We start from the raw sequence: 25,911 nt of genomic DNA on the forward strand, positions 1-25,911 counted from the left end.
ACTAACCTGAAGGTTTTATAAGTCTTATTCCCATATGGGGCAAGATGTTGAGACAGACAGAACTCATTTCAGACAACTGCGGTGTTGGTCTCCCCTGTTTTTAAGCTGATCCCACGTGCAGTTTCCACTGCTGGAGAGAATCACAACCTCCAGCCTTAGAAGAAATACACTGGGGAGAATACACTTTGCATGTGGTGGGGACAAAGAAGCAGTGGTGGTACAGAAGCAGTGGTCAGAGGTTCACTGCTGCAGGGAGAGAGGACACCTTTTTTGTCACTGAAAACCAGGGTTTTCTTGGCTGCTTGACATGCACATTGGTGGCAAAAAGAGGCACCGTTTCCTCCAGCAGCAGCAAACTTCCAGCTGCTACTCCTGTACTGCTGCTTTTCTATGTTCCCTGCTGCCAGAAGCAGGGCTGCAGTCGACACTGCAGGGAAGGTGAGAAACAGGGTGATGACGCAGCACTGGCCAGTTGCACCACTGTATATAAGAATCAGACGCTTACTCCTGCCGGACACAGGAGCAATACATGTTTAAAATGCAACAGGTTAGTGGTGTGTGGCCCTGGAAAAATCCCTTTAGTTTTCCTGCACTCTGCTTCCTCTTTTGGGACAGAATAGATGCTACTGTACCTACTCGGAGAGTGCTTTGAGATGTATAGGTGAGAAGAAGCTATGGCAGGATCATATGAAGAGTTAGGAGTGAACTGTTTGGCATTTGTTTTTACATTAAGTTTTAGGGAATCATGCCCGAGAGTCTGTGGTTTAGCAAAACAGCTTTTGTTTCTCATTCTTAAGACAATGAAAACCCAAGAATTTATTAGAGGACTGGTCAGAGGAACCCTACAGGGTTAGACACATTAGCCAAGATGAGTGGTAGAAAGATTACCAGGCACTGAATTTGTTCCTGTACTTAAAGGAAGGTATCTAGATACAGCTATAGCAAACTCCACTTGGGTCTGATTCCATACCCTTCAGCCCAATAACAGACTAAACCTGAGCCAGACTCATTGACAGACCAATAAACACCTGATTTGCTAACATATAGACACAAAAAAGATACACATTTGCCTAGCAAGGATTGGGTGCTGTGCCAGGAAGCTTTGGAATCTTAGAGTCTGGAGTCTAAACTGTTTGCTGAGAGCTCAGTATTTATGGCCCCGATTTTACCAAAATTTTTAAATACCCGCTTTACTCCCATTGACTTCAATGATACTATTTCACATTCTTCAGTGAGTTGCTGCATTGGGGCCTGTATTACCTTCCTAAAGGATTCACGTACTTGGAAGGAAGGAGATTCAAAGGGATTTAGAAAGTCTTCTTTCTTATTAAAAATTCTTTGGTTGTTGTTCTTTAATTTGCTACAAAATAAATACATCCCAAAGCCTCTGGAATGTACAAAAGAAAAACTGAAGCACAGACGTGGAAAAGAACAGACAAGCATAAAACACTGGGGACCAGCACTGTTCCTTACCTTTTCTATTGGTCAGCTTTTCACATGCGAGGTTTTTCAGAACTATTTTTATCATCCTTCAAGCATGTATCTGACCAGAGCTTGTCTCCTGGAGCAGATAAAATATTCGATAAATTGCTGCTTGCAGGGAGGGAAGAAGTAATGGTATGCACTGAACTTTTGGGAAAACTCTTTAATGCATGTACTTCCTGCTTGAAAAACCACAAGGCACCTACCAGTGCAGCAGCATGTCCAGGTAGCTAGGTTTTGCATGTTGTGTACAATTGTTTGAACCCCTCATAGTTCCTTTATGTTACATTTGTTGTCCATTGTTCTTTTCTAACACTGGGTAATCAAGGAATAAAATTCTTATAAAATACTGAGGAGTAACATGCTACTTGGTATGAAGAAGGGTTACATCTTCAGATGGGAAATTCTTTGGGATAGGGCAGGGGTGTCAAATTTGCCTCATGCCCAGAGCTGGACCTGGACTGTGGGGCTCTTTGTGGGCTGGGTAAGCAGAGCAAGAGCAACTGCAGTGAGGCCAGTGGAGGCAACAGCAGCACAGTAGGTAGCAACAGGCCGTCAGCTGCTTGCCAATGGTGGAGATGGCCCTAGCAGCAGCACAAGTGGCTGCAAGCCAAGCAACTACAAAGTGAAAGGCAGGAGGCCAATTTGGGGGGGCGGGGAGGCAAGTAGCTGTAGGGGCTGTGTCCCAGCTGCCAACATCCACCAAATCAGGCCATGTCCACCAGGGTTCGAGATCGTGCGGCAGGCCCTGGCTACCACTAGCCATACCTCCAAATTCCTTGCCCTGCTAGTAGCTCAGTGCGTTCGATGGAGCAGCACGGTGGGCCAGTTGTTTGACACCTCTGAGCTAGGCAGTGTTTTCACTTTGTATGTGCAGCTTCTAGCACAACTAGGCCCCAATATCTGATCAGCAACATAACCCATTCATTTATCCAGCTGAAAGTTTTTTTATTGATTCTCACCACTGTAGTATCCAAGCACCTTCCACAGAAGGTCAGCAGACAGTGATGTACCTAAAGGTCTTTATGGAATTTTGGTACATCTTTCATCCTATTACTTAACCGAAACTAGAAAGCAACCTCAAGCCTTACAGAGAAGCAATATGCTCAGCTCCCAGCCCATGAAACAAGAGAAAGGTCAGAACTTCTCAGTTTGGCTCTGGCACCCACAGAACATAGTTGCATCAATGCCCAGATTTTGTTTCAGCCCATCCCCCAGGATCAGGGCCACTCACAAAATCCCAGACTGGATCTCGATTTAGATTTTGATCAATCCCAGTTCAAGCTTCTGTAAACATAAAATTCCTGGCCATTTAAATTGGCACTGCATTCTAAAACCAGTTAGAGCTCAGTCCTGCCATCCTGACTCCCATGAATTATCCTTAGCCCAGAGTAGGTCTAATATGGTTACTCATGTCAGATGAAGTTGCCAGAGGCTTCAGTAGACAGGAAACAGGGTAATATGAGGCCAGGAGGAAGACACTTAACAAGATGGATGCTGACTTACGTAATGGGGAGGGGAAGGGAGGGGGCAGGCTAGGTTCTGGCCTGGGTCCTTCCTCCCAGTGGAGCAAACACTTCTTCACTGTTCTCTACCCATTTTATCCAATGAATGTTAAATGCGAGGGGCAGTGGGCCAGCTTCAAGAGGAGGGTTGGAGATACTTCAGGATAACACCTGAGCTGTGGCCTGGTGGTTATGACGCTCTACTAGGAAGTAGGAGATGCAGGTTTGAACCCCCATCCCTTGAGAGGAAAACCTGGAACTTGAGACCCTCACTCTGAGGACAACTGTTCTACCTACCAGGTTAATTGGCAAAGCATAGGACCTGCTTTGCTCCTGACAGGTATGCACACAGGCACAAGTACTTGAAACTGGAACCAGAACTGTGCTTAAGTGCCAAAAATGCATGTAACTGTCATTTAGATTTATAAAGTGAAATAGGATTCCAGCCTTAGTGCAAGACACTGAGCTACACAATGGCCCATATGCATAGCAGTCTGTACATTTTTATACACTTAGCAAGTTCTTAAAATATGGATTATTGACTGGAAACTATAAAGGTCAACAGATTGTTAGGCTCAAAGCAGCTCTCAGAGTACCAGCCACAAGCTTCCACCCCGAATTCAGACAAGCATGTCTTATCAGAGCTAGAGGAACTGTAACATTGCTCTCTCTAATTCAAAATGACCAATCCATTCTTACTAAAAATATTTTAACTTAAAAAAAAGTGTTCTGGATCCTGATGCAGCAGGGTACCTATGCATACGCCAAATTAATCATCTTGAAGTCACTGGCTTACTCACATGCTTAAAATTAGTCAAATCTCTTCTTGCCTTAAATTGGTTGCTTTTATGCCTTCCATTGAAAATTTCAGCATAACCAGGTATTTTCATGTGTGGTTATACATTGCTAGAGTTTATAATGGCTTTCTATCCTGGAAGCTCTCCCCATTTTAAATATAGAGATGCTGCTATGAGAAAAAAAAATGTTTACATTTTTTGTGTTATCCTTTTGTAACTAAATTTAAAGTGTCCATTTCAGCACCATCCAATTATGGAAGTGTAATCAGACTGGCTCTGTGTATAAGAGACAACATCTATTTTGATCCAGGAAGCTTAAGTCCACATTTCTTAGCCTATTTATGTCAGATTTTAAATTAATAACATGCGGCATATCCACAGGCAAATATTTGCCCTCTGAGACCAATTCAGTAGAGGCTCCAGGAAGCTCGTCAGCTGGATTTCAACTACAATAATAGAACAGATCCTATTTCTAACATTACCTGTTCAGGCTTTCATAATGGTTATTAATTCATTCTTGTTAAGAAGGGTCTGAAGCAAATCACCTGGCAGCTTAGACTCTTGTGTCAAAGAGGACACAAGCAAAGATCTATAAAACCATATTTTCAGCCAGCCTCCAGTTGGTCTGCAGTATGGTATGTACTATAGCTATTAGCAGGCAAACTCCTACTGTACAGAATGATTAGATGCTACCCAACAATATGATTTGCTCATGCCAATGGCTATTTTCATAGACAAAATGGGAATACCTCCACTTTGTGGGTGCAAGCAGTAACATAGGCACAACAAAGACAGCAGTATAGCCCACAGAGAATATGGATAGCTTGGAGAGAAGAAAAAAGGCTGAACAATAATTTTGACGATCCAGCTCAGTGGAGGATGCTGGCCTGAAATTTGAGACCTGGGTTCAACTTCTGGCTGATCTTAGGCAATTCCCTTCCCTTTTCCTCAGTTTCTCCATCTGTAAGATAAAGGTATTGATACTGCCTTTTTTTTTTTGTAAGGCACTTTGAGTTGCTAAGGAACAAGCAATAGGAGTGAAGTGTTATGAAGAGAGTTGTCTGTAGACACTCTTGAACAGACGAGTACATTACTTGGAGTCATTAACTTTCTTTCATGCCTAAAGAACTTGTGGGACCATCCACGTCTTTATAGCTGTTGCTTTTACATTTTCAGTTTCATAGATTTCATAGATGTTAGAGGCTGGAAGGGACCTTGTGAGATTGAGTCCAGCCCCCTGCCATAAGCAGGAAGTCTGCTGGGGTCAAATGATCACAGCAAGATATGCATCTAAACACTTTTTCATGAGTCCAGAGCAGGTGCTTGCACCACCTCTGGGGGGAGTCTGTTCCAGACCCTGGACACTCGGACTGTAAAGAAGTTTTTCCTTATGTCCAGTTTAAAGAGGCCTTCCAGAAGTTTGTGGCCTTTAAACCTAGTTATCCCTTGGGGAGCCCTGGTTAACAACTGTTCTCCCATACCCTGATGCACCCCCTTATATACTTATAGGCAGCCACCAAGTCTCCCCTGAGCCTTCTCTTCCCCAGACTGAAGAGTCCCATGCCCCTCAGCCTTTCCTTGTAAGGCTTGCTCTCTTGGCCTTTGATCATGCAGGTGGCTCTCCTTCAGACTCTCTCAAGAGTATCCACATCCCTCCTGAAGTGGGGGGCCCAAAACTAGATGCAGGACTCCAGCTGTGGCCTCATCAAGGCCTGGTAGAGCGGGAGGATGACGTCCCTGGTTTTGCTTGAGATGCATCAGTGGGTGCGTGCCAGAGTTTGCTTTGTTTTGCTGGCTATGGCATCGCATTGGTAGCTCATGTTCATCTTGTGGTCAATCAGGTCTTCTTGCCATCAAATCACGGCAACACATTATATTAATGGATGCTGTAGGAGTTAACCAAATAAAGCCAGAATCTCCTATACTGTACATACTGATTACAGAACTTAATAGTAGTTGGGGAGGAAAAAGGCAACTCAAGTGTTAAGCTGCCTAGAGAAATCAAGTGATGCAAAGAAGATACTTTCCATGGAAACAGTTAAGAGGGGCCTTCTGACTCCAGTAAATAAGTCTGTAACTGACAAATAACTTAGCATCATGACAAGCACTTCACAACTTAATTTTTCCAAGCTGCTCTTTGAACCCAGATAGAAATGCAGGTTTAAGCTTGATCCTGCTTTACCACACCGTGTTGTGTTTGAACAGATGGCAAATCTTATAAAGCCAGGGACAGACATCAGAGGGAATATTAAAAGAGAGAATTTTCTCCAGTTATAATGTGTGTCTCCCTGATTTACATGGCTTCTATGATACACATGGAAGATAAACAGCTCTGTCACACTTTTCCCATGGCCCAGAGACAGCCAAGGGATTGCAGATAAAACCACCTAGGATTAATCAATCTTGAAACAACATCGAAAACAGAATTTAATCTTGATGGCAGAGGATACAGTCTAAAGACTTATTGTGCATTACTAGCTGCCCCAGGGCACTGTGTTCACTGAATAAGTGTGGGGTAAAGCAATGATTTACAGGTAGGTAGCAACCTTCACAGAACTTGGAGGGAGGAGCATGTTGTCAGAAGAAAGTCTGGGATGACACCAGGTATTCACTGTGTATGCACATGGCTAGATTGCTAGTTACAGTTGCAGCGTTTCTGTAAATATGTCTCTTAATAAACTGCTAGTTCCATTTTATAAGGATGGGCTCCCCGTGGGTTAATTCAGGGTGCACAAAACCCTCTGCCATTGAAGTTCCCTATTCCACAGGCCATATCCAGTGGCTCTATAGGCCATATGTTGCTGACCCGATTTACATCATCAGCACCTTCATATGTCCCTTTTCGAGCTGGGAGCTGCCTCTCTCCCACTCTCCTTTCTCAACACTGGTAAATATTCATGACATTTTACCTCTCTTGTTGCTGTCATTTGGAAAATGTATTTCCAAGCAAGCTATACATTTTGGCTTCAGGTCTAGGACAGGTAAATGAAAAAGATTTAAGGATTTTTCTTGTCATTTCCCTTTAGGTGTTTTAGCTTGCATTCATTCATCTGAGCACTCTAGAGTACAAGTTTAAAAGAAATGTAAAAGCTCACCACCCAGTAGTCTGCCCTACAAATGTAAATGTATACTAAAGGACAGCACGATCTAATGTATAGAGCATTGGACAGAGTCAGAAGGACTGCTTTGAATTCACAGCTGTGTTACTGACCTGTGGTGTGACCTTGGTCAAGTCATTTTATCCCTCTGTGTTTTCCCTCCGATCACTTGTCCATCTTGTCTGTTCAGACTGCAAGCACATTATGGCAGGCTGGCAGCAAAATTTAGATGGGAAAATACAAATCAGAAGATAGTTTTATTCTTGTAAACCTTTCAGGTTTAACATGTTTATACAATCTGTTATCTGAGGGGTTAGCATTAATCCCTAGGATGGAAAAAAGCATGAATAAAGTAGACCCAGACCTGAACTTTAGCTCCAGCTTTTCCTGAGGTACACCAGCATTCAATTATCATGTCTGTCATTTTTGTGCATCTTTTCATTTCTTGGTCTCATCTGGAGGTGGAAGTATCTCAGTATGACCAGAATAGCCTCCATAATAGTTATTTCCAATCTGACTGGAATGAGGAAGCACTGAAAGATTCGTGAACTTGGCTTTGATAAGTTTCCAAGAGTCAGTTATTCCAATGCACTCAGATAAAATCTATGTCAACATTTTGGCAATCTAGAGGCTCACCTACCATTAATTATAAGAAAGCTTCATGATAATGTGAGAGCGAGTAAAAGCAAGTACCTGCTCAAAACAGTTATGCAGCCGGAGCCAAATTTTCATTCATCTACCTGCTCATACTGTCCCTATTCCCACCATACTTGAACACATAAGTCGTTCATGTAGTTATCCTAATATCTCCCTGAGACAGGACTGCTATTATCCCCCTAGTACAGGAAATGGCCATCTTTTCCCACTACAGGCTGCTGCTTGCAACTCATCCCCCTCCCCTCTTTACCCACTCCACTCCTCCCCAGAGTGATCAGCAGAGGCTACAAAGGGAACAGATAGAAAAAAGCAGGTGCTACAACCCTGTGGTTGCTGTCTCTGCTGCAGCAGAGAGAATAAACTGAATGCAAGTGACAGCAGAGCCCTACGACACCTCCTCTGCTGCTGCTGCAAGAAGGTGCTGCTGATTCCCTGAGCTGTCATGGGCCAGATTCAGTCTCTTCACAAGCTGGATCTAGCCCACAGGCTATAGGCTGCTGACCCCTGCCCTAGTACATGTGTCAAAGGTGGTAAGTACCCATCCAAAAGCACACATGAAAGCTGTGGCTGAGTAGGGAACTGACTCTAGGCCTCTCAAGTGCCAGACTAGCAGTATAGCAGTATCCATCCTTCCTCTTTAAAAGTATTGAATATTGGGAGCATCTCCACTAGACACAGTGGGATTATATCAGTGTAAATCACGGTACAAATAGGCTCTTGTCATCTGTGAATTTGCATAGCTGCACCCTCCCCCCCAAAAAGTAATTGTATAAGGAAGGGCACATTCTTATACTTCAGTCATCTGATATTCTCCATTAATAAACCGTTCCAACCATTTTTTAAAGAAATTATAGTGCCTCCACTGTTCACAGCAAGAATTTAACATTTGGTAGGGCAATAGTTCTGGGTCAGGGACAGGAACACACATGCATGTCTGAACAAAGTATGGGCTCCAGAAGTTCCCCATGTCCCCTCCACTTTTTGTTCAGTATAGCTTGCTCCCAAAGTGATGAATGCTCCTGGGTTCACCTTGGGGAGTCCCGCTAGCATCCCACTTGACCTTAACTATTGGTTCTTTTCCACATACTTTGGGGATGCAGCAATTAACCCTGTATTTATTAAAACAAATACTGCCCTCCACAGCACTGATCTGACAGAGACCAACACTTGCTTGGTATCAGAAGCCATTCAAAATCCCTAACATGGGATCATGCACACCACCTTCCTGCATTGGCTGCACAGCATACAGAGTCCTCGCTACATATGCCTTTTAGCCCATTAAATATCTAAGCAGGCCCAAAAAGTGCTGCATGATCTTTCTGGTGGTTGCTGATGCATGGGTGGCATACAAGGTAATAGAGTTGAATCCCACCAGGATTGGACACAGGTATGGGCAAACTGGGGCCCAAATAGAAAAGGGGCCCAAAAGTAGTGAAAATAATGGTTATTATCATCATTATCTCTGGCAACGGGGTGCCCGATACTAAACGTTCGCCCGAGGCCACCAGGTATGGTGCCGAATCCCACTCTCTTCTACGTCCATCTCCATGGACAGCATACTGGTCTGGACTGATTTTAGGCTACTCTCCTCACTTAAGTGTGGCTATATCCCTAGCTTGCTTCCATGGCCAATTTCCTATATCAGAGTTAAGTCTAGGTTTGGGCCAGCTCCGTAAGAGACACCTATTCAGGCCACTGCTGCACTGTCTGCAGTAGTGTCTTTCCCCTCCCAGGCAGAGCTCAGCTTTCTCCCTGGAGCAGCATTCCTGTCTTCCAAGAGAAGGGCTGACCACAAGAAGGAAGTCAAGGGTAACATTTACTCCTAGGGCCCCAGCCAGCTCCCCTCTCTCCCATCTCTTCCCCAATCAAGACTGGGTCTTTTCACGACTGTTGCTCTCCATTGGCTTGATACCAAGAATTCCAAATATTTCACTAGCACTCCACACACACCAACCCTCAGCCTTTCAAATGAACTTAGAAAAAAAAGTAGTGGCTGCAGCTGGGGACCAGATGCAAGTCTCTGGCAGGGACTCAAACAAGCAGAAACCTGCTAAATTTCAGTGTTTGAACAAACATCCTAGCTTGTTTGCTTTACCTGTTCCTTTCTGAATGGTACTTGATGTCTTTGTGTGTAATGATATTGTTCTGCCCCAGGTGGGTAACAAACTTTTTCTACTACTGTGTGCCTTCTCATACAAATGTGGACACTGGGCCATCAATCTCCTTACTTGCAGACAAGCAAATATTCAGAAAAGCCACAAAGACGGTTGTACTGAAGAACTGTTTGGAATAGGAATAAAAATTTCCTCAAAATATTCAGTGTATGCCACCACATTAACTTCCTGGTTGAAAAGAAGTTCTGATAGACTAAGGACAGCTGAATCAGACCCGTAACAAACATGCACGTCTTCAAAACTCAGTGAGGTAATCCTGCGGCATTACCTCCTGGGAGGTGCAGTTAAGGTGTTTCATGCATCCATTCTCTGCTATAGACCAGGCTCCCCAACTGGACTGTATTTCTCACAATGCACTATGACCATGCAACTGCCATTGTGCAGTGCTTCTCCACATGACGCAGGAGAGACTGTGATGCATCATGGGGACAAAATAGGGTTGTTTCAGTGTGAATATCAAATCTGGCCCTTAGATTTTAGTCTGCCTGCAGTGCAGGTTTAACTGTAACAGCTTGAGAAAAGAACAATATGATTTCACTGGAAAAGGGGGGAAAAAGTGGGGTGGAATTTTCTAAGGCAGCTTTAGTTAAAATGAAACATAAGGCAAAAAAAAATCAACTTATTGGCATCAACTTGTCATAGTTTTAACATGACAAAAATGATGCTAAGGATACACAGAATACTAGCTGTCATACTATTATTGCTCAGTGAAGGATTCCCAATGAAGCTGGTGACTTAGGGCACCTATATGCATGCATTGAAGCTGCTCCAACAACAAAGCCACCTCATGAAAAAAAAACTATCACAAGACTCCTGATTTCCTAATCAAATTAACTCCGACTCATGAGCTCCCGATAGAGATATCAAATCTTGGGATTTTCTTCTTCTGGTGCATGTAGAGAGCACCAAGCTGGTAAGTCTGTGGAGGGGAGGGGGCAGATTGAGGATCCCACAGTGAGGGAGGGAGTGGGGCAAGTCATGCAAGTGTGTGTGTCCCTCACTCCCAAGCCACACACCCCCAGCCCTGTTGCTGCCCCTCCTTCCTGACCCATAGTACCCCACATCCTGCCAGGGTGTATGGGGACCCCCCCTACCCCCACAGGCTCTGAACACCACACACACAGAGCTCCCCACAACTTCACAAATAACTTCCCCTACCACACACTTCAAAAATAGCATCTCATGATTTACATTCTAAATCTCTTGATTTTTAAGAATTTGTCTCATGATTTTTGATATGGTGCAGTTGGCAATCCTGAATGCTGTAATTACAGCGTGTCCAAGCAGACTTGATTCACTGATTCTGCTGGAACGCAGCAATTACCATGTTCCAGCAGACTCCAGCATCATATGTATCAGTGTTCCCACACTGAAAAATAGCACTGGGGGTGCTAACTAAAGCTCATTCAATGAGCTTTAGTTAAAGTGCCCCCGACACCATTTTTCAGCACAGGGACCCTGATGCATGTGATGCTCCAGGTGCTTTAATCAGAGCAGGTCTCAGAGCCGCTCTAATTAAAGTGCCATCCCCCTTCCCTGCACCATGTATAGAAATGCCCATTGCTCCCAGCACAGAGCTCCTTAAGATACAAATCAATAGCAGACCACTAGACATAACATTTACAATGGGAACTGCTCCCAGTTTTGTGAGTTTGTAATGTAGCATCTTGGACCATTGGAAATGAATGGTGAAAATAAATGGCTTTACAAAAGCTATATCATGTTTTCTTCTGGCTGGCTCAACTGCTACAAAAACAGTCCCACCCCATTCTTTGTAAATTCCCAGAGCGGTGCTGACTGTTGATTCTGTGATGTCCCCAAACCTTGTTCACCTTGAATGCAAGTATATCTACCCACCTACCTACCGCAGAATGTAAAAAGGCACAGTAGCGGGACCAAAAAAATAGAGTGCTATGCTCTGTTTGCTGGAGTGACAGAGTGCAACAATACTAATAGAGGTAGACACAAAGGAGAACCTATTTGCTGGTGTTCAAGTGTCAGGAAAGTTTATGTCAATATTTGGCTTGCACAAATCCTTTCACGAGCCTCCAACAGAACTGTTAGCAATTGTGGAGCAGAAAAGATCCACATGTTGAACCATCATGCTTCTGCTGGTGTAATAGTTGTCAGAGCCCCAAGAAATGTACCATTCTCTAGCCCTAAACTCACAAGCTCCTGGTATCAACAGCCAAGGAAAGACTGTGATAGAAACCTTGTGTTGTACACCACCCACGTCTTCTATAGTTAACATTAGAGGATGCTATTTCCTCCACCTTGCAGAAAACAACCAACAGCACCTGAGAGATCTAGGCCTTTCTAGCACCTGCAAGCAAGACAGAACTTTCTCCATCCCATGATAACCTCCTCATCAGGGAAAGAGAATCCCAAATTGCTTTGAGCAATTTCAGAAGGAACAAAAGAAACATACTGTGTCAACGCCTGTCCTCCTCTAATTAAGTGCTTTCCTGCTTCTGGTTTAATGTCCCAGATCCAAGTGAGGTTTATATTGCCCAATACAGCTGGTTGGGAATTTTAGCATCATAATTCTCCCCCAAAATGTCATTGCCACCAAAATCTAAGTTTCTTGAAGGAAAAATGTTGTTTTGCCTAAAATTTCCTTCAGGCAAACTGAATTGAAACTTTTCATTCAGGGTTGGTTTGACATTAATCTCAGAGTCCATCTGAGCTGCTTCAGTGATGGGAGCTTTGGACAAATATCTCATCCCCACGGTCTCCATTATATACTCAACATCTTGACTAAACTTCATCCTCATATATCACTAAAATCAGAGCAACAGAATAAAAAAGATCAACAGCTGATCCAAATCACCATTGTAATGGAAGCATGTCAACTCCATAAGGATCTGGAGCCTTATCTCCCCACAAGCCATCACCGATACCAAGATATACTTGTCCAGCTGTGTTTTGATATAAGGATAGCAGTACAACTCCAGGCTGTTAAAAATACTTCCAAGTTTGCAATGCAAAGTAACCTGCCTTAGGCTGTGTGGCTAAATAGATTCAACACCTTTGTTTTCCAGCACAGGTGTGTGTAATCTGATACAATAGCTCAAAGTTGTTTTCAAACTACCTTTTTCAGTGTCCATCTTGGGTATTAATGTGGCCCCCACGTCTGTAACAGCTGAATGTCTTAAGATGTCTTCCCATTTCCTGCTCCCCCCTCCCATAGGACACTTGTGCCCTTCAGGGACTTAGAGCAGAGAGGTTAGGGATCTTTCCAGAGCTCCACAGATACTTGTCAGAGCCTTGCTCTGGACTTGTGTTGCAGGCTATCTGCAGTTGAGCCAGCCACAAATATGTACTTGGTCATTGAGGCTAAAGAGCCAAAAGCAACCAGCATAATAATTTTCTCATGTACCTTGTGCAGAAACAAAAGTGTGCCCTAACCACCCTAGCCCAATGCACTGCTTAAGGGGAAAGGGCGGGGGGGGGAGAGGGGAGCAGAAAGGGAAAGCTTTGACCCTTCATCTCGTTCTGCGGGGTGGCCCTACTCTGGGAGGGATTTAGTGTTCTGTAGCAAAGGACAATTAATGGCCATATTTGCTGCTAAAGTCGGAAAATGTGCAGCAAATGAAGCAGGGGAGTGCAGGAAGAAAGGCCTCCAAGCAGAGGAGTGCAGGAAGAAGAGCCAGTCTCCTGGGTAAGCAAAGTAACTATTAGTACCTAGTTACATAGTAATTTTGGGTAACTCCTGAAGCTCTTAACTCCTTGGTTGTCAGCACATTAACACCTTACAGTGGCTTAAAGCATTCCTTATGCAGCTCAAAGTTACACCACTCCAGGTGTCACTTGGCTCTGGGATGGCACCAGCTGCCAATCAGTGACTGGGGTGGGGTCCCTTAGCGGCCAGTTGCCACTGCCAGCAGAAGTCCTGGTGGCAAATGAGAAGCGCTGCCGGTGCTTCTCGGGGGGGGCACTGGCCGGTGTTTCCCACTCCCCAGCCAGGAGAGGGGGCACATGCCCCCCCCATCACTTATGTTTCCTCCAACACAGAGGTTCAGTATGATGTGAAGCAAGTCATTTACACAAAAGTATTTGCCAGTGACCATTAACTGCACATTACTCGTTTTCCAAAAGCCTGGTGCAAGACAGCCAGGGTCAGAGCTATGCAGGCACAGCTGAAACTGAAGTGATTTGGAGCTATGCTTTAAACAAACAACACACTGTAAGTGCCAAGTACTCTGGGGAGGAAAAAAAAAGCATGTAACTCAAGTTGAACACCCAAATTAGAGTACATGTCTAATTAGAGTACAGACCCAATCTCTATGTAGCTCATCTGTAAGTGACAGAGAATAGTTTCACCTGTTTTCACAGTGAGGCTGAAAAGAAATCATCATAATTTGTGAAACCCTCAGATAGTATGGAGATAGGACAGACAGAGAAGGAAGCTGACGATAACTTTGTATCTGTTGAAGGATTTGAATTGTACAGGATAAACAAGGCACAGGGTCATTTACAAGGAAAGAAATAATTAACTGCTTTCATTAGATGAGGCAGGGGCCTTCTGAAGTAGAGCAGGTGATCACCTAAAGACTGGATGATAAATAGCACTGAGCATTCTTTTAGATAAGCAGTTAAATTCACCAACTATGGATTTGGGGGAAGGGGAGAAGGAGGAAAGAGAGAAACAAAATTATTCATGAGTTTGGGTCAACTTTAGTGAAAAGCTTTGGCTGCAAAAATTAAGTAAAAGTTCTGAAAATGCTGGAACCATTTTGTCTCAACAATTCTAGGATGAATTATTTAGTTTCAGACACTGAAATATTTCATATTGGGATTTTTAGATTAAACTTTAATGTCTTTGTTTTGTAAGAAGTTTCCCATTTAAAGATTGAGCAAAAAGAAAATAAAGTTTAAAACAAAATGGTTAAAAAACACAAACTGAACTAAACATTGTAGTGCAAGTTAAACAAAATTTTTTGAGTTGACTTGCAATTGTTTGTGTGTTTGCCTTTTCATTTCACTGAAAACTCCCATAGATTTCTCTCTTAGTTTGACTCATACTATTTTTACCCCAGGCTTTTCTACCAGTTTGGCTACTGTACCAAAGAACATGTTGCTTGCTCAGCTCTAAATCATAATGCATATGTGCAAGGGGTGTGAATTAAATGTTAGCTTATTTTAACATGTTGTGAGGTTTCCTTTGGGATGTATTAGCAATATTAGGGGTTAGAGTCTGCTCTTGGGGTCTGTGTAGGTACAGCAGTGCATAGAAGGCATTTTGGGAAAAGGCTAGGAAAAGGAACATTGATTAATGGAAGGATATTACCTAGATAAGAGAGGTGGTTAGCCATGTTAGTCTGAAGTCAAGCAGAAGGTGGGGCAGAGAGGCATCTCAGAGACCGACTGGCTGACAGAGACATGAGCTTTCTTAGGCAATCATTTTATTTCAAACAGATGAAATGTTTGCAACTGACCCCAAATTAAGCATAAAACACTGAAATAAAGAGGTATAGTGTGAAGAAAATATGGAACACTGAAATTTGAATACGTTATTCCATTTTCAACCAAAATCTAATTTTTCTCCCCTTTTTCTGATTTAGCTAGTGAACAACAAGAAGACACCACTGTTATTTGCCCAGCTCCAATGCATTATACCAGATGGGCTTATGGAGATGGAAGGAAGCTGTTCCCCTCTTCCCAGAGTCTCTTATCACCTTGTGGCCATAAGTCTCTCTCTGGTAGAGCTCAGAGCCATCTTCTTCTCTGTATATTTCATAACTAAGACAGCCACAGTCTGGTTTCACTTAACTGGATTAAATCTATTTTAACATTCATGAATGGTGTCAACATAATGAAGCGTAAATGGTATTTGCATCAATTGCTCCAGGAAGGCACATTAAGAAGTTCAGTGACCTTTGTGGCAAGTCTTTAAAGAACAGCTGTGATGCATGGAGTTCTGATTTGCTTCTGCCAGGTTAAAGCAACATCTTCATCAGCTAGTGAAAGACAGCCTTCCAATTAAAAGCACTGGGCTGGTATTTGGTGCACCTGGGTTTGATCCAAGCTCTGTCTCTGACTCAGTGCAGAGGGTCATTTAAGACAAGATTTTTAGGATAGTGAATTTAAAAAAAAAAAAAACAACAAGGAAAAAACCCTACCACAAATTCTATTTGCATAGTGCTTGAAGCTTTGCTCCTGAACTCTTTTTTGTTGAAGAAATGTGGTCTCTTCCCCTGGCTTTCCATTCCACCTGCTTTCTTTGCAAACTACACTGAGCAGGGACTGCTATTTTCACTGTTTGTATAGCACCAAGCATACCAGACTTTGACCCTCCATGCTAAGGACTGTTGTAATTCAAGCAGTAATAGAGTAGAATTCAGGGGCCGTCTTGATAATGTGAATCCTTTATTCTTCACTGAATTTGGATTACTGGATTTGTACATAGTCTGAGCTAATCCTTGGATGGATGACTAGTTCTCATACACCGCTGTAAAAACATGATGCTACTAATTCTATTCCACTCCCTTGTAACATCTGTTGTTTCAGAGAAGGATAAAACAATTTCCAGTTCTAAAACAGTCATTTCACAAAATACACTTTTGCCTTGTGGAAAATTGTATTACAATACCCTGAACGTTTGCAATTTTCATAACATTTGATGATTTATTTACATTTTTATTAGCAATTCTATTTGTATGTACTTATATGGCCCCATCCTTGTACACATCACAAACATTAAAGCAGCCACTCCTCATACCACTGCACAGAGGTAGGAAATACTACTCTCATGCTTTTAGAGGTGAGGAACTACTCTACAGAGAAATAAAGTGATTTGCCTCAGGTCACATGTGACAGTTGCATCAGACCTAGGAAATGAACCCAAATCTCTTGAGTGTTGGTTCAGGAGGCTAACTACAAGACCACTTTTTAGGTACCTACCCATTAATATATTTTATTTTCTTAAAAGCCACTTTGAGGGATTGATGTCATGATCTCAGACATCTGCTCCTGAACATTGGAGAAGAAGGTAGCTAGGTGCCAAGTTAATGTCACGAATAGGGAAGTTGTAGCAAGCTACCTCTATTGCACTGGAACAATAACAGTTTTATGTATGTCTATTATATTTTTAAAGGGTTTTGATTCCCTAGACAAATCCAATACATATAGAAAGATGTGGCAAAAATCAATAAGACAAGTCAAATGAATGAACCAATTTTTACAGTACTCACAATTTAGCTGCAGAACTTCCAGAGACATGGCTCCAAGCCTCCATTCCTTGAACTGCCTCTATCGATCTACTGCCTCCAGATTTCACATGGGAGAGATGAATTTCACTATTAACAAATTAAAGGAGTGACTCACAGGGCCCAGAGCAGTCCTAAATGTCACGTGGAACAGTTACAAGAGCAGGAAAAAGTCCTCCCTACAACAAAGTTTTCCTTAATCTGTAAGGGTGACATTTTCAAAAGTCCTAAGCAGTGCTCCCATTGACAGAGTCAGACTAACAACAAGCACTTCTGAAAACCTCAGCTTTCAAGGCTAAATGTTTCCCTCTTTTTTTCCATTACATAATTCCCAGGAGAAGGAGAACCTTCCATATTCTCCTCATAGCCATCAAGTAAAGATCCTCTCATTCATGCCACACCCACACCCTTTTATATGATGAATTAGCACTCCACCCCCCCACCCCTACTGGGTTACCACTTTCTGCCTTGCATGCAATGCAGATAGACCTTTCTGTCTGATGAGCCCAAATTGTGTCAATTGTCCAGGCCCTTAAACATGTGAGAGAATGGATTGTGCATCTGTATCTCAGGGGATCCCAGCTCCAGTTTCAGCATGAATCAAGCGGGGAGTGGGGTTGCCAGAAACATCCAATCCCTCCATACTCTATACTTTCTTTTGCAGCACCATCATTCATTCATTCACATCAGCTAAGCAGTAGGAACATAGTAGTTAATTCCTCCTTTGATGCCAGTGGAGTTCATAAAAATCTAAGTCGGTCCCTTTTTATTCTGCCCTTAAAAATCTGTAGTAATAGAGAGGGGGATGTATTTAAGAAGTTACTCTTGGTCCAAGTGCATAATCCTACTGCTTTGCAAGCCCCGACGGTATAACTGCCATGGTCCTGGTTCTGAACGCTTGATCCCAGAGCCTTTTGTGCTACATGACAACTTCTTTATTGAACCTACTAAACTTGCACATGGAACTTTTTGCTCTTACAATGCAGTAGACAGCACCCTTTTATAACAGCGGTGAGCAAAACGGCTGATCTGGCCCATGGGCCAGACTTTGCTCACCCCTGCTTTATACTCACTCTCAGGTCTGCTGAGAGCACGTTACGCGAGATGCCAGACATGTTTCACAGCCCTATTACAGGTTCAGTATCCTGCATTTGGTTAAGCCGTGAGCAGAAGTGGCAACTCTTCCTCATGTTGAACAGTAGTGATGCTGCTTTGAGCTCATTCACAGCAGTCACTCAGGCACTTGAGACAGGGGCTTCAGAACAGGCACAGGGGTGAGCCAGAAGCAGCCTTACTGGGCACTGCTTGGTTTTGTGTGTACCTAAAGACTTGGGGGGAGGGCGTAGTGGGGGGATAGGGTGTGCTTAAGCCCTTTGCGGTGGCAACAAGTCCCGTCACCAGTGTATTTAAGTCTTGAAGGACTATGTCTCCTACCAACTATTCTGTTTTTCAGCATTTCAGCTTCCCATCCCTTCTGAAACGTAGAAGCACAGAGAGCCCTACATACAACACAAGTTGAACATACATAAAATTAAGCTTCTTATTTTATTACTAATGGTCCCATCCCTTTACCATGAATTGACAGCTCCATTTACAATTATCCATAACAGTCTTTAAAATTACACCTGAAAGGTACGCTGCAAGAATGGAGTATGCAGGAAGTCAGCAACTCCTCTAGTTCTTGTTCTTGATTTGCTGCTTGGGTTTCACAAGTTCTCCAAAATCATATTTTTGTTTGGCCCCTCACTGAAAGTCAACAAATAAGAATGACAAAGTCCAAAGTACTATACACTGTGGCAGTCTGACACAAATCTTATGGCTCCATACCTGGTCCCTTGGGAGAATTTTGCAAGCTGCAGCAGAGATTAGCTGCACTGCTTAGTCACTAGTTAGTTATCTTGGGCAGGCTGAGGTATGGAGTGGAAAAAGCTGACTTTGGCATATAGTAACAGCTGGATTGCAGGCATGGCAAGTGAACTGTTTCAGACAATTGAAATATAAGAAACACTTAGCTTCATTAAAGCAAATGACCCATTCACTATAAGCAGAAACATAAAAAAGGATGATAGACTGTATTAAGTCATGAATCACTGCTTTGCCTTGTGTAACATGGGTTTGCTTGAAGTTCTGCTCTGGTGTTTGTCCTCTTCATTGTACTGCATAGGAAACATCCTATAGCAATATAGCAAGGATACACTGGGGGTGACTGACATGGCCTGATTCTATATTTTTAATTACTATGCCCATTGTGTGCTGTTAACTCAATAATGCTCAAGAGCCTTGCACTGCAAAAAGATGGGAAGCCTCTCAGGACAGACCCATGGGGCTTGCGAGAATTCTGCCTCTGAGAATATTCTCATTCCTGGAAGGAAAGTGGTCCAGCTGCTCTGAGGGTGCTCCCTACTGCCACTCGCAAGATCTGTCTCTGGATGCTTGAGAGCAGTGCTCTTGGGAATGCTGCCAGAGCAGCAGAGGCATACCCTAAAGACCACCCTTTCTTGGTGGTCACTGCCTTGTCCCCAAGATGGAGTGGGCACACACAGGTATCCTAGTGCCACCTTGCCTATATGCATACACCAGTCCTAGCACTGTTCTCCTTCCTTTTGTCCTTTTTCCTTCTTGATCTGCTCAGTTGCTTTCTACTTGTTTCTTCTTGGTCTTCATTCCTCCCCTCGCACTCCCTCTACCATGCACCAGGAGGTCAGGTGCGCTTATGGGATTGCATTGCCATTGGTGACTCCAATGAGCTAGTTACATACAAATGGCAGGTCAAAAGCAATAACAGGGCCAGACAAGCACAGCCTGCAGAGGGATGACCTTGTGCTGGTTGCTAAAAGTGCCTACTAGAGCCATCTCTAAGAACTGCTGTGGGACAGAGAAGGGAATATTATAATAATCCTTAATTCTTCTATAGCAGTTGGCATCTGTAGATCTCAAAGTGCTTAAACAAAAGGTGTCAGTATCGTTATTCCCATTCTATACACGGGGATTTTGAGATTCAGAAGGGTAGGGAGACATTTACAAGATCACCCTGTGATCATGGTGACAATGGCTCTTAAGATCTTATTAGGGAGTCTGCAATGCATCCAGGGCAGCTACTGTGAGTGCATTCTGCTGCAGTCCAACAGCTCCACTGTCCCATTCCAGGACAGGCAGAGTTGCTGGTGTGAGCAAACAGACTTTCTCTGTGCAGAAATAATTACAGGTGAGCACAATGCAGTGGTTACTTAACACTTTGGGATTTGTTCAATGGAGAGGTGCAACACATGTGCATATATTAGCACCATGGGAAAAGGCCCAACAAGCACATGGCATCTTTTGTGTGGCACTGTGGGGGTACACCATGGTGTTGAGAGCCATAGCTAGTTTGTGGAGTCATTTAACAGAGTCATCAGGGAACATGCACCGAACTTGGTGCAAGCCACACAAACACAGACTTGCCTAACCTTAATAGATTCTGTGACTGAAAAAAATAAGTGTTTCCAAGACAGGTGGCTTGGGCTCAAACTTTGCAGAAAGCCTTGGTGGCAGTGGCATTATGCTTTTATTTAGCAGAGTAGTCTAACAAGCAGTTTGGAACAGGTCAGAAACTTATACCATATAATATGCAAACCATATCAAAAGGGGCTGCAGTAGCACAAGCTAGACCTCTAATCAGAGGCTGGAAAAGTTCTGTCTCCCAATAACTCAACTAATAGCAGGGTTGTGTTAGCTAGCTATCCTACAGATCCCCCCAAGCTGCTTTTCCTGAAAATAAATCAAACAGCCCAACATTAGACAATCACAGATGTTAGAAGAGTTGTGCATATTATCATCTATTTGCTGATGGTAATAAGAATAAAACCCTCTACCCTACTGCTACGCATAAACATACATTAATCAACTTGAGATGCAGCTAACCTGAGGCTAGGACTATGGGTTATCAGTGCAGAAAGTATGGCTCATCTTTTATTTCAAATCTGGAGTTTAAAGACACCACTGGGAGGAGCTGAAAAGTGTCTTGCTTTTTAATGCAAGATTTGACTTCAGTCTTCGGGCATAGCTGTTGACCTGCTACTATAGTGGTGGACAATCTGTGGCACAGGTGCCACAAGCATCACAGACAGCCTGTGTGTGACACATGGCAGATTGGGAAAGGAACAGTAAGTGCAGCAGCAAATAGGTCAGGGAGCAAAAAGCAAAGCAGCAAATCAGGCAGAGAGCACAGAGAAGAAAGCAGAACAGCAGATCGGGTAGGAAATCAGAGTGGCACTAAGGGAGGGTGCCAGCCTAAATTTGTGTCATGCTAATCAAAGAGTGTGGTCCCTCACTGTACTACAGTATACAGCTTTTCATTTCCATGCAACATGCAGGCACTTAAGTGTCTTACTAAGGTTCACATAATTATAGGAAAGAAAGGAGACAATTGTAAGTAGTTTGATACCTCCTCACCACATACCATTTGCACACTTTAAAAAGGTGGAGATTATGCTTCTTTATTATATTTATATGAAGAGTATCCCCTTTACACACACCTACCAGATAAAAAAGGGAAAGCAATACCTCCTTAGCATGTTCGCAGCTCTGGGGAACTGTATTTGTTTCCAATCATTATTGGTACTGAAGACCCATCTAGGAGCACTCATCATAAACCAGTATCTCTTTTTACAGGGACAGAAAGGTGGTCATTGCCCCAGAGTATTTACTTTTATTAGTCTCTCTTGCTCCTGCCCCACCCTTCATCTCATCTACTTTAGCATCACTTCCCCAACTCATACAAACCAGATTTGAGATGATGTTATTATACGTGACAAGTTTGTCCTTAGTTATTTTTAAATGATGCCTATAGGTGAGACTACAGTCAAGGTGGACTCCTAAATATTTGGGGTTGGGTTCAGAGTTGATTGGTTTTCCACAAAAGCTTATTTTTAGTTGAGTGTTCACCTGGGCATTAGTGAGGTGAAAAAAGGAATAAACTGTATTGTCAAGGTTGGGCTTCAAATACCATTCATTAAAATAGTCTAATTTTGCCAAATCATTACCGAGTATAGTTTCAATAAAGCTAAAATCAGAGTCTTGTGCTAGACTGGCAATATTGGCAGTGTAAATACATTTTCTTGATTTTGTATGGGGAATGTGTGTGTACCAATTGAAAAGGATGGGTGCCAGACAGAGAGAGCCCTGTGGTAAACTGTTGTTGACAAATGGTGCTGGTCCCCATTAGATCTTAAAACATCAGCACTGGCTCTGCTTTATTCAGCAGCTGAACATTATGCCCCAGTATGGGGCAGGAGCACTCATACCAGCCTGATGAAACAATGACTCCTAACAGGTACTTGTAGATCCACTCCTGTTCTCTCTCATATCCTTCCTCCTGATCCTCGACGTAAACAGGCTACTTTAAGAGTCTACAGAAAACGGCTTACATTCAAATCACTGCCAATTTTTGAGGAAGAAGCCTCAAAAATGACACCCCCTCCCCCCCCCACACACACACACACAGGCCAAGGCTTAATTCAAGAAGGCCATTTTGGAGTGAGGGGAAAGAGCTAAATGATGAAAACTTTGACATCAAGAAAAAAAATAGGATCCAGCAATGGAACACAATTGACATCACTAATATATTTCTCATCAGAAGCCACATATAAACCCCCTGGCTTTGCTTTACCAAGGTGGAGCTGGACAATGTTGAACAGGGACAAAGTAGATGCAACTACCTACTACATAAATAGAATTTTATTAAAGACCCCCAAGTGTGAGTATGGCAGAATCTAAACCATAGCACATACCGCAGAGAAGTGTCCTATTTATCATTTTAATGGTTGCACTGAAAACCTGCACTGGGCTATTGATGATGCTTTGCAATGGATATCAAATCGAAAACTGTTACTTTAGTCCTTGCCTTGAACTGTTACTTTAATCCTCACCTTGAACTTTGCCTTCAAGGCAAGGACCAGGCTTATAAGTCACTCATGTACCCACACAACTTACCCTCCACCCCACTCCTCTCTTTCCTCTCTCTCTGTTCTCTTTATTTCCTTTTTTTCACCTTTTCTCTCTCCCCATGTCTTTCTCATTTATTTGATCTCTTCTCCAACTCCCCCAACCCCAACTTGATGCAGTCATCTTTGCCCGTGAAGGACAAACAACTTCAGTCCTCTCTCTCCACGCCGTTGTTTATAGGGTGTCTACAGATTGTCTCTAGGTTGTTTAGTCATTCCGTTTATTTATTCGTATGGAAAACAGCAATAAATCATATCTGATGCCTTTTCCTCAACTGCTTGTTAACTGGATTCTTACTCTATCTGCTTCCCTATGAAAAATGCAAAGAAGGTTCATATGTAAATATATAAATGTCCAAATGACTTGTCATAGGATTTTATTGCATCAGTTGCTCTGCAGTAACTGCGCATGATCATGCTCTTACTCAGAAGCAAGTGAAAAGTTAAGCTACAGTATACAAGCCCTCAAAGAAAGAGGGTATATTGCAACAAGACTAGCTGTCACCTCTCATAGAGGAAGTATGCATTCGGGCCATTACCAAGGAGTGCCCAACCTATGGTAAATCCCACCCTTTTTCAGCTCATGGCAAACTGTTCATATGTTTAAACCCCAAGACAAAACAAGAGTACTTTGGTAGGTTGGAAGTAATGGACAAACAAACTTCTCCACTGTACAATAAAGAATTGCTGTTGGAGACGGAGGATTGAATGATCCCATTTAGCAATGATATAATTTTTCTAGGTAAGGGACAATTCATATTTTTTTCCAAAGCTGCAAAGCTTGCAATAATGGCAATGACAGGTTGCTGGCTCTGAGATCCAAATGATGCAGCAGCAGAAACCAAGGACTTCTGTATCTGTGTTTCTTTGTTAATGTAAAGGCATACTAAACAACAGCGCCTGATGCAGGTCACTGCCTTTGCCCTTGCCCTTGTTATCTAAGATATCTCTGAAAGAATTAGGAATGTCTCCCTTCTGCATTAGAGAACGAGCGCTGAAAAGTTGGATGAGTCTCTTACCAAGTCCAAGATGCAGTCTCTGCAAGTCTTCTACATGAAATGAAAAAACCATGACTATGAAGCAATTCTACCAAAAGGCAATACAAAGCCAGCACCTCCTGGAACCATGAATATATGCTGCTCATGTTATGCCCTGGTGTTAAGCAATTTCAAAATCAAAGACTTACTTATGCAGCAGATCACTTTCATCCCCTTTTCTTTATATTTTTATTCATCTATTTTCTTTGTCCCTTTCCCCAGCAAAGGAGATACAGCCTTTGCATTGTGCTCTGGCAGATCTTTGCGTAAAGTTAATTAATCAAGGGCTAGTACAGTTAAATGCAACAGTTACTGCTATTGTTGAGAAATCTGATCAAAATTTACTGAACTCTGAACTATTAAAACAGTCTCCTTCTTTTTCATTATAATCCACTTATAAGTCATTGCAGTACATAATGCACACTGGAATGTCTTAGGCAACCTTCACATGAAGTTATTTGAATTACATTCAGGCTCCAAACTTGGCTGGAATCAGTCAGTCAATGACTTAACAAACAAACCAAGTTTGACCTAAGATTTATTGGCTACTGGAAATAATCATGGGAAACAATACAATGCCCAGATAGAAGTTTGGCTTTCAAATTGTGTGGCCCAGGGCAGATTGCCCTCAGCAAGGGTCTGTCAGCTATAGAATGCATGTAACCCCTATCGCCCCACCATTCCTCTCTCAGCATTTTCAAGATAGGATGCAAGTTTCCACTTTCCCAGGAAGCTGGCAGGCAGCATCAGGCCTATGTAGTTGAACCATACTGTTTTTTTCCTAAGGGATATTCTTAAGTAGAAAACTTTATTCAGAGGCTAAAAGAATAGGAAAGTTCACTTCATTCTTTGGAAGAAACAGTTTTTTTAAATGCAGTACTATACAAGCATATAGTAGTCATACATATTAGTATTCCAGAGGTTTCAGAGAATGGGGCCCCAATGACTATGAACTATGCAAACATATAGTTCCTGCCCCTTAAGGTCTTATACTATATGAAGTGGAGAAGAAGGATCAGTTGTTATTCGTATACTACAAGTAAGAAACTAGAAGCAAAAGGAAGCTACTTTCCACAAGATTAGACAGGGAGTCCTTGTTAGCCACTAGTAACTGAGCTTAGCTGCCCTGTACTTCAGGTCAGTATCTAGGCTACACCACCATCCTTCATCTCTTTTGGCTAGGGACAGACATTACACATAAACCAGTTAAGTGATCAGAAACTGGTTCAAAACTGTTACAGAACATAAGTTCAGTGCATATAAACCAGTTTCAAAATGGCTAAAACCAGTTTGAGATAAACCTGTTTGCATGCAGTATCAGACTTAACTGATTTGGCTCCAACTGGTTTATGCAGTGTCTGTCTCAGGCCCCTTCCTGGTTTAAATTAAACCAGAGCCCCCAGCATCCTCTCTGGACTGGGTTCTCTGCTCCAGTGGAGCAGGACTCGCCCACCCCTCTGCTCCCAAGCCAAGCAGGGACAGGAAGGGGCAGAGGTCTGGTCAGAGTGTGGTTTAATTCCCCCCTCCCTGTCCCACTGGCAAGGACCTGAGCCCAGTCTGCCGGGCACTCCTCCCTTGCTGCTGCAGCGGCAGGCTGCCATGGCCCCTGAGGCAGAGGGGGCAGGGAATGGGTTATTCCCCTCCCTCCCTCCACTGCCCCTGGGGGACCACAGCCAGGTCTGCCCACCCTGACCACTGCCACTTGTTCTGTCCCCGGGGCAAACAGCGGAATATGCTCCTTCCGCTGGATGCCGGAGGGAGGGGGCAGGAGGGGGCTTATTCCACTGCTTGCCCTGGGCAGAGTGAGAGGCAGCAGCAGAGGTCAGGGCAGGCATACCCACCTGCAGTGCCCCAGGAGCAGAGGGGGAATAACCCCCATCCCTGCCCCCCACCTAAGGGGCCCTGCCAGCTGGAGTCTGGCCATACCTCTGCCCAGCTGCTGCAGCAGTGAGAGGGGAACAACTATGATAGG

Source organism: Crocodylus porosus, unplaced genomic scaffold (genome assembly GCF_001723895.1).
Source record: "Crocodylus porosus isolate Cpor-Errol unplaced genomic scaffold, CroPor_comp1, whole genome shotgun sequence".
NCBI classification, from domain to species: Eukaryota; Metazoa; Chordata; order Crocodylia; family Crocodylidae; genus Crocodylus; species Crocodylus porosus.